At 40.3% G+C, this 13,622-nt stretch overlaps 1 long non-coding RNA gene across 1 annotated transcript; it reads left to right on the top strand.

The window, feature by feature from the left end:
• The first annotated feature begins 4,389 nt into the window (after positions 1–4,389).
• Positions 4,390–6,382, top strand: LOC118937358. Its single transcript, XR_005034636.1, has 2 exons — positions 4,390–4,786; positions 5,486–6,382. It is a non-coding gene; the product is annotated as an uncharacterized LOC118937358 (long non-coding RNA).
• Positions 6,383–13,622: the final 7,240 nt, after the last annotated feature.

Below are 13,622 nucleotides of genomic sequence, written 5' to 3'. Positions count from 1 at the left end.
GGGACGTGTTACTGTCGAAAAGCATACAACGGCTGCGGTAGTGATGTTTTGCTGACATACAGTAAGTGACCTGTGAGGTTCTGCAGACTAAATGATGAATGTTACAGATACATACATTACCATCACATCTTTGTCATTACAACTCGTTCTAACACTTCAGCCCACTAGATGGCATATTTGTCACAGCAAATTCTTCTGAGTTGCTGGTGCTTTCCTTGCGAGAGAGTGTGTGTGCTCAATTGCATGCTTACGTTCTTGCTTAATTATTTCGCCACCAAAAAAAAACAAATTTGCTCAACATGCACATCACATACTGTACAGTATCTTGTGACTGATACGCGGATAGTTCTCATGTGTCAATTCTCTCGTTGGATACTCTTTTCACACTATTATGGCTGAACCATACTGTGCTGGCTTGGATATTTAGTTTTCACATTTGTATTTGTTATATTATGGGTCCCCATTAACTGCTGCCAAGGCAGCAGCTACTCTTCCTTGGGTCCAGCCAAATTAAGGCAGTTATACAGTATACAATTGAAAACATGACATTACATTTCACAACAGATTAAGTGTGTGCCCTCAGGCCACTACTCTACTACCACATATCTACAACACAAAATCCACGTGTGTGTATGTTATCACATTGGTCAGTAATTAGTTCAGCAGGTGACAACTGCTAGGCCACGATAAAGTTAGGAACTTCTTACATCACTTCCTTCATTTGTTCTCGATTAGATTTGAATGTTTTGGAATGCATTGGGCTTCAGGAATGGGAGCAGAGTAATTCAAAACAAGTTTAGTAACTCATGCTTTAGCCAGCAGCCCTGGCGTTCTGTTTGTGTGTGAGAATTGGGTTGTTTCTGCACCCCACCCCTTATACATCCTGTGCTACCCCTCCATCTTGTCCATTATTAACTTTTTTTGTATTTTTTGGTCCTAAATGACATGGATCATTAATACACTAGACAGCTGACCCTTCTAGAATGCCTGCTTGTTCTACTGATGTACGATCTTAAAGACGCAAAGCAGGAATGAGCCATTATAACACAAGCTGTGCTATTTGAGCTGTATTTCTCAAGCAGATTCAGCCCTAGGGCAAGAATCCCCCTCCGGAACACTGCTGTGTGTGTGTGTGTGTTGACAGTAATTTAGGCATTATAATGTTTGATGAGCTGGGGAATGTGCAGCCAACCCCCATAAACGGTCGTTCCTAGTTCTCTGAAGAGTAACAGGAGCCTTGCCCTTGGGAGCCAGGAATTCCTGTTTGGCTCCCAGTGCTGGAAATCATGTCACTGCTCTGGATTGAGACCCCACCCCTCTTTATTTGAAAGGGATCATTTACACCTCCTCATACACATCTTTAACAGTGTCTAGAATGAAAAACATCGGAAAATAAAAGCCATACAAGACAATGTGTTAAAACATTCAGTAGTTCTTGATCCTTGAAATATGTGGGAACCATTTTATGTTGGACTTTGGTCATTGATGGACTTCAGTTATAGCCTTAACACTGCAGACTTATTTAGACTCCAAAGGATTTATGCATTGGAGACGTGTCTCTGTGCAGTTAGTAAAAATGACCAAGACCACTCCCACAGACAAGTTGTCATGTTACTAAGGTCACAGACTGAAAAGACCTTGCAAAAACAATGTTTCGAACACATTTGCACAGACTATAAAACCTCTTAGCTCATTATTCAGTCAAATATCCTATTTACTTTTTGAATATCATATGAATCATTTTGTTTTCATCAAGAAATGATATGAACAGCCTAGTTTAAACCATATAGGACCAATGAGACATTTTTTAATGTGATGACGTTGAATCAAAGTGTTAAACTGATTGGATTTGCACAAAGTCATCAACATAAAGGAATTTCGTCTTATTATCCAACGTTTAACCTAAATCCAATGACATGCTATCTTTTTATGCTGATTTCACATCGAATTCACGTTTGTTGACAACATAAACACACTGAACAAAAATATAAACACATAATGTAAAGTGTTGGTCCCATGTTTCATGACCTCAAATAAAAGATCACCTAAATGTTCTATACTGTACGTACAAATACCTTATTTCTCTCAAATTCTGTGATTTTTAACCCATCCACCTGACGGGTGTGGCATCTCAAGAAGCTGATTTAACAGCATGATCATTACACAGGTACACCTTGTGCTGGGGACAATAAAAGGCCAGTCTAAAATGTGATTTTTTTTGTCACTCAACACAATGCCACAGATGTCTCAAGTTTTGAGTGAGCATGCAATTGGTATGCTGACTTCAGGAATATCTATCAGAGCTGTTGGCAGAGAATTTAATGTTAATTTCTCTACCATAAGCTGCCTCCAACATTGTTTTAGAGAATTTGGCAGTGCGTCCAACTGGCCTCACATCCGCAGACCACGTTGTGAACAGAGTGCCCCATGGTGGCGGTGGGGTTATGGAATGGGTATAAGCTACAGACAACGAACACAATTTCATTTTATCAACGGCAATTTGAATGTACAGAGATACCGTGACGAGATCCTGAGGCCCATTGTCGTGCCATTCATCTGCCCCCCATCCCCTCATGTTTCAGCATGATAATGCACAGCCCCATGTCGCAAGCATCTCTACACAACACCTGGAAGCTGAAAATGTCCCAGTTCTTCCATAGTCTGCATACTCACCAGACATGTCACCCATTGAGCATTTGTGGGATGTTCTGGATTGACTTGTATTATAAAGCATGTTCTGGTTCCCGTCAATATCCAGCATCTTCGCACAGCCATTGAAGAGGAGTGGGACAACATTCCACAGGCCACAACCAACACAAGCCAGATCAACTCTATGTGAAATAGATGTGTCACACTGCATGAGGCAAATGATGGTCACATCAGATACGGACTGGTTTTCTGATCCACGCCCCTACCTTTTTTGGGGGGAGGTGTCTGAGACCAACATAGGCACATCTGTATTCCCATTCATGTGAAATCCATAGATCAGGGCCTAATTTATTTATTTTAATTGACAGATTTCCTTTTTGAACTGTAACTCCATAAAATCGTTGAAATTGTTGCATGTTGCGTTTATATTTTTGTTCAGTATAAATGTAAATCAAAACTATATGTTGAAATGATATCTGTGCCCAGTGGAATGTTTCCACTTTTAATTAGGTGTTTGCACCAGTTTTTTCAGCAAGGGATAAACATTTCACCTGGTGGAACGCTTAGTAATTCTCGTCTCAGGTGTACAGGTGTAGGATCTTGATTTGACCAGTATTGTAGCAGCAAAATAATCCTGCTGAAACAGGACTTGAATGTTTAGTCCATTCACACTTTTCTCGCCACTGCAATGTTGCTTATTCAATGGTTAGGCTATTTGCTAGCCATAATTAGGCTACGTGAAAAATGCAATATAGTGAATTTATGTAAATCCTGCGGTGCAGGAAAATTCTTAACAACAACAGAGTGGTAAAATAATGATCCTACACCTGTATCAACAGACCAATGCCACTGGGCAAGAACTGGTTTAATCAGCGTTGTTGGAATAGACGTTGAATTGATGTCTGTGCCCAGTGGAATGCTTACAATGTGAAACTCATCTAACTGTCAATAGGTTCCAATAAGTCCTCTCCTCAAAATACAAAATTGTACAACTAGCATACTTGAATTTAAATCTGTAATATTGGTGGAAAGTAGCAGGGCAGCATTTCCTGTTTGAGAGGAAGCGGGAAGTGACTGGAGGATGGTGATACTGCACTCTGGGCCCTCAGAACAATACAAAGTCTCCCTCACACAGGAAACGGATCTGCGTCAAAGTGGACCTAACATAGTTTTATAAAGGCCAACGGCAAAGACCCTAACGAGCCAGGATAAATCACTGTTTTCAATCCACACACTCTGACTTATACCCCAGTCTTGAATTAAAATATCCCTTCGAAACAATGACTGTAGGCAGCTAACTATATACTCCCTTCCATATGTATTTGGATAGTGAAGTCATTAAAAAATATATTTGGCTCTATACTCCAGGATTTTGGATTTGAGATCAAATGTTTGATATGATGTGACAGTACAGAATGTCACCTTTTCTTTGAGGGTATTTTTTATACATATCTATTTTACCATTTAGAAATGGAAGCACTTCATATATATAGTTAAAAAGGCTTCTGACCTTTGTAATTTCCCTTTAGAAATGTTAAACTTGATTTTCCCTTACGAAAAATGTATCAGGCCCTACAAAAACGTCCATTGATTGTAATCCACATAATAATGCACATTTCCTGTTGCTGAAGAATTATTTTCCTGCTGTAGCAAACTGGCTCAAATTAAGATCCTACATATGTATAGTATAATGGTCTAATTTATTAGTTTTTATAAACACAGACAATTGGTTTTTTTTTACAAATCAAGCTGCTTTATACCTGGACACTAGACAGCACGTAGTTCTTTGAAGATGTCATTCATGGAGCATTTTCTGCAGGATGGAGTGTGTTAGCACTTCACAACTATTTTATCAGTTGGAAACACACACAGGAATTCCGGCTTGGGAATGACCATCAAGTTCCTGGCCACTACAGGAAGGTGTGCATAAAAAGCACTTCCAAAGCTGGCAGCCTCTACCAGTCCTCTCCATTCAGCGAGGGAACACAAGGGAAGTACACATTTGTATATATTGATGAAACCAAAATTGGGAGATGGCCTAGATGATAGGCCTGAAGTCAGTCAATTGAGTAGAGGTGATGTGGCAGCAGCAACCACGGAGTCTCAAGACGCTTGGCATTGTGTTCTCTATTATATGGTAAGTTGTGAGGACAACTTATTATTTAGAAAATAACTTATTTCTTTCCAGGAGAAACTTCAGTATGCAGTTGTTTGATAATATTCTAATCATGATGAAGTCGTATGATACGCAAAAGTAACGATCAAACGTTCATAATCAAACTATTAGTTATCGGTAGTTTAATTTATCAGATGCTATTTATTATTTGTCAATTGATTAGTTGAAACACCTAAATGTTTCCCCATGAAGCCTAAAATCGCAAACTTTTTTATTTTGCATCACGGTGTGTTGATTTGGCCTCGCAAACCACCTGATCCTTTGAGGTTTAATGAATAGTTCACTTTAAACTCTCAGGATTAAGCGCCTGGCAAGGCTAGTGTTGACGCACCCAGGATCTGAAGTCGACTTCAAATTGTGTAATTGACAGCACTAGTTTCAATTATTCAATTCAAAACAGGCCAAATTATGTTCATTGTAATATTCTAACGATAGCCTATGAAACCTGAATTCGTTTCTACATTTGAGTAAAGAAATGTTCAATTAGGCATGTCTTGTGCTGATCAATGCTCTAACAAATGCCTTGGTTTATTATCTTACGCATTGCAAGCTGCCCTCTAGGCCTATTTATTGTTCTGCTATTCAAAATGAGCCCTTGATATCATGTAGCCTACCTTTGACATCAAGTTGTGTAGGCTAATATCCCATTGTTTCACATAGATGGAAGCTACCCTTACCTCTAACCTCAACCGCCAATGAACCTGGAGGCCTGCAGTATTTCAAAGTGGGATGGGATTGTTGACTCCTCTAAACCAGACCAAACCTTGGATTTCGTCCCACAGAAAAACAAGATCAAGAGTACCTGCCTGCTTTACGGTCCATTATTACTTTTGGTACGCGCTAGGCCAGTCTCAAACTCGTACCGTGAGTAATAATGCACTGTGGCTGTCACTGCCAACGAGGGACAGACCACACCACCATATCTTACTTTCACTGTTCTCCATATTCCTATGCATCTCGTTGTTGTAAAGCAAGAAATGTGATGTATTCATGAAAACAGTGTTTGAAACTCTAAGGCCTTGTGTGGGGAAAGACAGCATTTTAATATAATCATTTGTCTACTTTCATAAACAGACTATTCATTTTACTTAAATATTTTGTTGAGTTGTTTATATGACATATGTTGAATTTTCTGTACCTTGTGATTGTAAGCTATATATGCCAATAGCATTGTAGGCCTTGTACATCTACCAAGGCTTCAGTTGAAATACCCCAACATTGTTTGTGATCTGAGCACCACAATACTTTCTTTGCCTTTACACTGGTTGGTGAATTCTAAGTATACCCCCCCCCCCCCCCCACCATTCTGTTGTTGGGGTATGCCAACACCGTTCCAATGCAGAAAAGCTGCTTTTTAACCTACTTAATAAAAACCATTTTGAAGGAAAAAATATTTTACTCGTATCGTAAGTAATTATAGGTCATTTTCCATAGAAAACATTTGTCAGTTGCTTTAAGATGACTGCATTAAGTCACTCTGGAGGATCAGAGCATCTGCTAAATGACTAAAATGTTATACAGAGCTGCAGAATAAATTCCCTGAGCCTTGTGACTGTTTTTGATTGCGTATGTCTATCGTTTTTCATAAACTTTTTCATTTTGTGAAAATAGCCTAATTGAATAATGTTCAGAAATATTATAGCCACTTCTCCTACTCAGATGTCTACCTATAATGACCATGACAGCCAAACCCTCTCCTAACCCGGACGACTCTGGGCCGATTGTGCACTGCCTCATGGGTCTCCTGGTCACAGCCGACTGTGACACAGCCTGGGATCAAACCCAGGTCTGTACTGATCATTATGCCTAATTCTATAACACTTATCGATAGTCACTTATCATGGCATAATTAATACAGAAATATAATGATATAAGGTGTCAGATTACATTTAAACGAATTATTTTTCTGCATGTCTAGAGCTGTCTATCCTGACCAGTGGTTCTGAATATGCTTCTCTGTATCTCTACTAACATATCGGTAAACGATTGAAAGGAATGTCTTATTCAATACATTTAGTAATTACTTGCTTTTCTAAAGTCTATCAACCTTGCCAGCAGGCATGCCAGCTAAGTGAGTTAGACAAGCTACTCTAACTTGATTGATAGCCTGAAATGGCTTGGTAGTAGCTAGTTATGGAGTTGGGAGATTGGCAACCTATCTAGTTGGCTAGCTAAAGCCAACTTCATAAAATTGCTAGGTGGCTAGTATTACAGAGAAACCCCAAAAAACGTTTATTTATTCATCAAGGAGGAATCTTGGGGAAAAAAAAGTTTTACAAACATACCTCCCAAGAGTCTGCGCTAGAGCAGGGGTTCCAGCATTGGCCAACCCCCCCCCCCCTGTAATTTTTGTCATTGGTACACTTCAACTGTGAGAGACGGAATCTAAAACAAAAATCCAGAAAATCACATGATTTTTAAGTAATTCATTTGCATTTTATTGCATGACTTAAGTATTTGATCACCTACCAACCAGTAAGAATTCCGGCTCTCACAGACCTGCTAGTTTTTCTTTAAGAAGTACTCTTGTTCTCCACTCATTACCTGTATTAACTGCAGCTGTTTGAACTCTTTACCTGTTTAAAATACACCTGTCCACACACTCAATCAAACAGACTCCAACCTCTCCACAAAGGCCAAGACCAGAGAGCTGTGTAAGGACATCAGGGCTAAAAGCGCACGCAAGGTCCTCCTGCTCAAGCCAGCGCATGTCCAGGCCCATCGGAAGTTTGCCAATGACCATCTGGATGATCCAGAGGAGGAATGGGAGAATGTCATGTGGTCTGATGAGACAAAAATAGAGCTTTTTGGTCTAAACTCCACTCGCCGTGTTTGGAGGAAGGAGAAGGATGAGTACAACCCCAAGAACACCATCCCAACCGTGAAGCATGGAGGTGGAAACATCATTCTTTGGGGATGCTTTTCTGCAAAGGGGACAGGTTGACTGCGCCGTATTGAGGGGAGGATGGATGGGGCCATGTATCGCGAGATCTTGGCCAACAAGATGGGTCGTGGCTGGGTCTTCCAGCATGACAACGACCCGAAACACAAAGCCAGGGCAACTAAGGAGTGGCTCCGTAAGAAGCATCTCAAGGTCCTGGAGTGGCCTAGCCAGTCTCCAGACCTGAACCCAATAGAAAATCTTTGGAGGGAGCTGAAAGTTTCTATTGCCCAGCGACAGCCCCGAAACCTGAAGGATCTGGAGAAGGTCTGTATGGAGGAGTGGGCCAAAATCCCTGCTGCAGTGTGTGCAAACCTGGTCAAGAACTACAGGAAACGTATGATCTCTGTAATTGAAAACAAAGGTTTCTGTACAAAATATTAAGTTCTGCTTTTCTGATGTATCAAATACTTATGTATAAAATGCAAATGAATTACTTAAAAATCATACAATGTGGTTTTCTGGATTTTTGTTTTAGATTCCGTCTCTCACAGTTGAAGTGTACCTATGATAAAAATTACAGACCTCTATATGTTTGTAAGTAGAAAAACCTGCAAAATCAGCAGTGTATCAAATACTTGTTCTCCACACTGTATGTGCTAAAAAACCTAAATAACAAATAGTTAGCTGACATGGGCTAGTTGATCCGGACATTTCTGACAAGTTACAAATTGCTCTCTAAGGCAGTGGTTCCCAACCAGGGGTACTAGCACCTCTGGTGGTCCCTGGCCTATCCACTGGGAGGCTTACTGGTCAAATGTACATGAGGGGGTACTTCAGGGGTACTCTGGACAGAGCTAAATTCAGTTGGTGGTACAGTAACTGAAGAAAGTTAGGAACCATTGCTCTAAGTTATGCAATGACTAACATGACAAGATGAACTGATGATGCACTACCCACAGTTTGGGAACCACTGCACTAGAGTATCTAGCGTCCTGCCTCTGTGCTGCACTTTGGAAGGAACACTTACTTGGGAGAATATGGGGTATGCTTTTCCTTCTCCAGTCAATGTGCCCCCCCTGCAAAATACTGTTAACAGATATTTTTTTATAAATAATTATGATCATAAATAATTTAGTAATCATCTGAAAAATTTAATAAATTATTATAATTCTGAGGGGGCACATGCCCTTGTGCCCTCTGTGGGTATAACGTCTCTGGGTGAGTCTTCCTCAGGTTGTTATGGGGATCATTTAAATTGAACCTGCAATGTGGTTATGCATGATGGCTTTTTTCCCATGGTTACTACTCACAGGGTAGCGGTAGCCTCTATGCTTTCAGTTTTCAGGGAAGGTGTATGTGTGTGTGCAACATTGCCATGGTAGGTTTGATTGAATTGCAGCAATTTGTAATTTCACAGCAACAATTCAGTAGCCTGAAACTAGACATTCATAATAAGTAACCTAATATTTCAATAAGATAGCCTTAGTGTTTCCAACTAATGTACCTTTCTTTTAACCATATTGCAAATACATGTTATACACCCCAAAAATATGTTTGCATTTTGTTTTTGATTATCAAAGCACTGACCCAATAGTTGTCTATTTCAGTACAAAGACAAACCACCCATTCTAATAGACATCAAACCAAATATGGAGGCAAGAGACCCAACCGTTCATGAAATAAAGGTGCCATAAACAGCATGACGATCTAAAAAACGCACAATGTGGAAAACAACATGATTATATAGACGGATCTGTCTGAACCTGATTTTGTTCAATTATCCCTATCCCATTAGGCAACTTTTAATGGCAGTTATCAGAAGTTTTCAGAACCCAATCTGAAAAGTGAGATGTTCAGAAATAACAGTTTCAACACGTCCATTGAGAAGAGCAAAATCACAAGACCTGAAACCATCCCCATGTTCCAAGACAGGATCAACTTTCATTATGCAAACGATAATGGGAATGGTCAGAATAATTGAAACCATTACTCAACCTAGGCTAATTGTTCTTCATTGTTACATTTGTATGCCATCCATTATCGTTGCCTGTTACGCAGTAATCCAAATCCTTTCATTAGTATTAAAACATCATACATCATATTTATTAGACCCTACCATGGATGATTGGTTCAATAAAAGCCTTGCCTCAAGATCAATCTTGACCACAAGGTGGTGATCTAACAACAAATTGCAGCGCATGTTGCTGGCTCATGCATTGAGGATACGGGAGAGACATTATATATACAAAAGTATGTGAACACACCTTCAAATTAGTGGAATCTGCAATTTTAGCCACACCCGTTGCTGACAGGTGTATAAAATCAAGCGCACAGCCATGCAATCTCCATAGACAAACATTGTAATTAGAATGACCTTACTGAAGAGCTCAGTGACGTTCAACGGGATGCCACCTTTCCAACAAGTCAGTTTGTTAAATGTCTGCCCTGCTAAAGCTGCCCCTGTCAACTGTAAGTGCTGTTATTGTGAAGTGGAAACGTCTAGGAGCAACAACATCTCAGCCGCGAAGTGGTAGACCACACAAGCTCACCGAATGGGACCACCTAGTGCTAAAGTGTGTAGCAAGTAAAAAATTGTCTGTCCTCGGTTGCAACACTCACTACTGAGTTCTAAACTGCCACTGGAAGCAACATCAGCACAAGAACTGTTAGTCGGAAGCTTAATGAAATGGGTTCCTACGGCCAAGCAGCCGCACACAAGCCTAAGATCACCATGCGCAATGCCAAGCGTTGGCTGGAGTGTTGTAAAGCTTGCCTTCATTGGACTCTGGAGCAGTGGAAACGCGTTCTCTGGAGTGATGAATCACGCTTCACAATCTGGCAGTCAGATGGACAAATCTGGGTTTGGTGAATGCCAGGAGAACGCTACCTGCCCGAATGCATAGTTCCAACTGTAAAGTTTGGTGGAGGAGGAATAATGGTCTGGGGCTGTTTTTCATGGTTCGGGCTATGCCCCTTAGTTCCAGTGAAGGGAAATATTAACACTACAGCAAACAATGACATTCTAGACGATTCTGTTTTTTCAACTTTGTGGCAACAGTTTGGGGAAGGCCCTTTCCTGTTTCAGTATGAAAATGCCCCCGTGCACAAAGTGAGGTCCATACAGAAATGGTTTGTCGAGATCGGTGTGGAAGAATTTGACTGGCCTGTACAGAGCCCTGACCTCAACCCCATTGAACACCTTTGGGATGAATTGGAACGCCTACTGAGAGCCAGGGCTAATCGGCCAGCATCAGTGCCCGACCTCACAAATGCTCTTGTGGCTGAATGGAAGCAAGTCCCCGCAGCAGTTTTCCAACATCTAGTGGAAAGCCTTCCCAGAAGAGTGGAGGCTGTTATAGCAGCAAAGGGTGGGCCAACTCCATATTAATGCCCATGATTTTGGAATGAGATGTTCGCCATGCAGCTGTCCACATACTTTTGGCCATATAGTTCATGCTTTATTACACTTAAATTTTGAAAAGGATAAACATTTATCCAACTCCCAGTCCCTTTTAAACATACGGTTTATATGAGTTTTAGATATTCCATTTACTTTTAAATTGATCCTGCAAATGATATTTAACCGCCTTGGATTGCTCCAGAAAAATGGGTCATGGTAATGCAACTATTAAAATATTGTCTTACAGTGGTTGCTAGGAAACTAGTGAACCCAAGACAAGTATTAGAAGAAAGAAATCTGTGGTGATTCGTCGATATTTAGATATTTTTGTTTGATGGACATGAATTAACTAATATAGATGGTGTAAGTGTTAAAATAAGAGAATAGTAGTGAAATGCCCCCCTCACAGGGTTATGTTGAATGATGTGTAAAGCAGAATACAGTAGGTATATCTGTGCGTTAGCTCCTTTGAGTAATGGTTGTACACCCTATACTTTGAATCAATGCAGACAGCCTCTATGTGTGAAGCCATAGCCCTCTATTTTTTTTTGCATTACTTATTAAAGGTGGGTTTCTCAACCCTTTTCCTTCTGAGGACCACTGAAAAAATCCGGGGACCCCCTACATCACATATTTCAGAGGAAAAAGTGCGCTCAATATTTAATGTCTACACAATATATCAATATACTTACTATACAATACAGCATATCACCAGTGTTGGGGAGGGGTGTAGTTAAACTAGTAATTTAACTACATTTTGCAGTAGCTTGGTGGTAGTTAAACTAAATTAAAATATTGGTAGTGTTTTAAGCAGTTAAATACTTTGGTTAGCGCTGTAGCTAACGACTTAAAGTACACACTACTTAAAAAAAATAAAATAATACAATATGGGTGAGGTAGACAATAATTTCTTTTTGGAATTCGACCTTTCTAATTTCACATTCTCTTAACATCTGACTCCAGAGAGATCTGTTGTTGCAATTTGTAATATACAGTGCCTTGCGGAAGTATTCGGCCCCCTTGAACTTTGCGACCTTTTGCCACATTTCAGGCTTCAGACATAAAGATATAAAACTGTATTTTTTTATGAAGAATCAACAACAAGTGGGACACAATCATGAAGTGGAACGACATTTATTGGATATTTCAAACTTTTTTAACAAATCAAAAACTGAAAAATTGGACGTGCAAAATTATTCAGCCCCTTTACTTTCAGTGCAGCAAACTCTCTCCAGAAGTTCAGTGAGGATCTCTGAATGATCCAATGTTGACCTAAATGACTAATGATGATACAATCCATATACAATCCACCTGTGTGTAATCAAGTCTCCGTATAAATGCACCTGCACTGTGATAGTCTCAGAGGTCCGTTAAAAGCGCAGAGAGCATCATGAAGAACAAGAAACACACCAGGCAGGTCCGAGATACTGTTGTGAAGAAGTTTAAAGCCGGATTTGGATACAAAAAGATTTCCCAAGCTTTAAACATCCCAAGGAGCACTGTGCAAGCGATAATATTGAAATGGAAGGAGTATCAGACCACTGCAAATCTACCAAGACCTGTCCGTCCCTCTAAACTTTCAGCTCATACAAGGAGAAGACTGATCAGAGATGCAGCCAAGAGGCCCATGATCACTCTGGATGAACTGCAGAGATCTACAGCTGAGGTGGGAGACTCTGTCCATAGGACAACAATCAGTCGTATATTGCACAAATCTGGCCTTTATGGAAGAGTGGCAAGAAGAAAGCCATTTCTTAAATATATACATAAAAAGTGTTGTTTAAAGTTTGCCACTAGCCACCTGGGAGACACACCAAACATGTGGAAGAAGGTGCTCTGGTCAGATGAAACCAAAATTGAACTTTTTGGCAACAATGCAAAACGTTATGTTTGGCGTAAAAGCAACACAGCTGAACACACCATCCCCACTGTCAAACATGGTGGTGGCAGCATCATGGTTTGGGCCTGCTTTTCTTCAGCAGGGACAGGGAAGATGGTTAAAATTGATGGGAAGATGGATGGAGCCAAATACAGGACCATTCTGGAAGAAAACCTGATGGAGTCTGCAAAAGACCTGAGACTGGGACGGAGATTTGTCTTCCAACAAGACAATGATCCAAAACATAAAGCAAAATCTACAATGGAATGGTTCAAAAATAAACATATCCAGGTGTTAGAATGGCCAAGTCAAAGTCCAGACCTGAATCCAATCGAGAATCTGTGGAAAGAACCGAAAACTGCTGTTCACAAATGCTCTCCATCCAACCTCACTGAGCTCGAGCTGTTTTGCAAGGAGGAATGGGAAAAAATTTCAGTCTCTCGATGTGCAAAACTGATAGAGACATACCCCAAGCGACTTACAGCTGTAATCGCAGCAAATGTGGCGCTACAAAGTATTAACTTAAGGGGGCTGAATAATTTTGCACGTCCAATTTTTCAGTTTTTGATTTGTTAAAAAAGTTTGAAATATCCAATAAATGTCGTTCCACTTCATGATTGTGTCCCACTTGTTG

Source organism: Oncorhynchus mykiss, chromosome 11 (genome assembly GCF_013265735.2).
Source record: "Oncorhynchus mykiss isolate Arlee chromosome 11, USDA_OmykA_1.1, whole genome shotgun sequence".
Taxonomy (NCBI): domain Eukaryota; kingdom Metazoa; phylum Chordata; class Actinopteri; order Salmoniformes; family Salmonidae; genus Oncorhynchus; species Oncorhynchus mykiss.
Note: the sequence above shows the minus strand (reverse complement) of the source record. Positions and strands in the feature narration are given on the sequence as shown.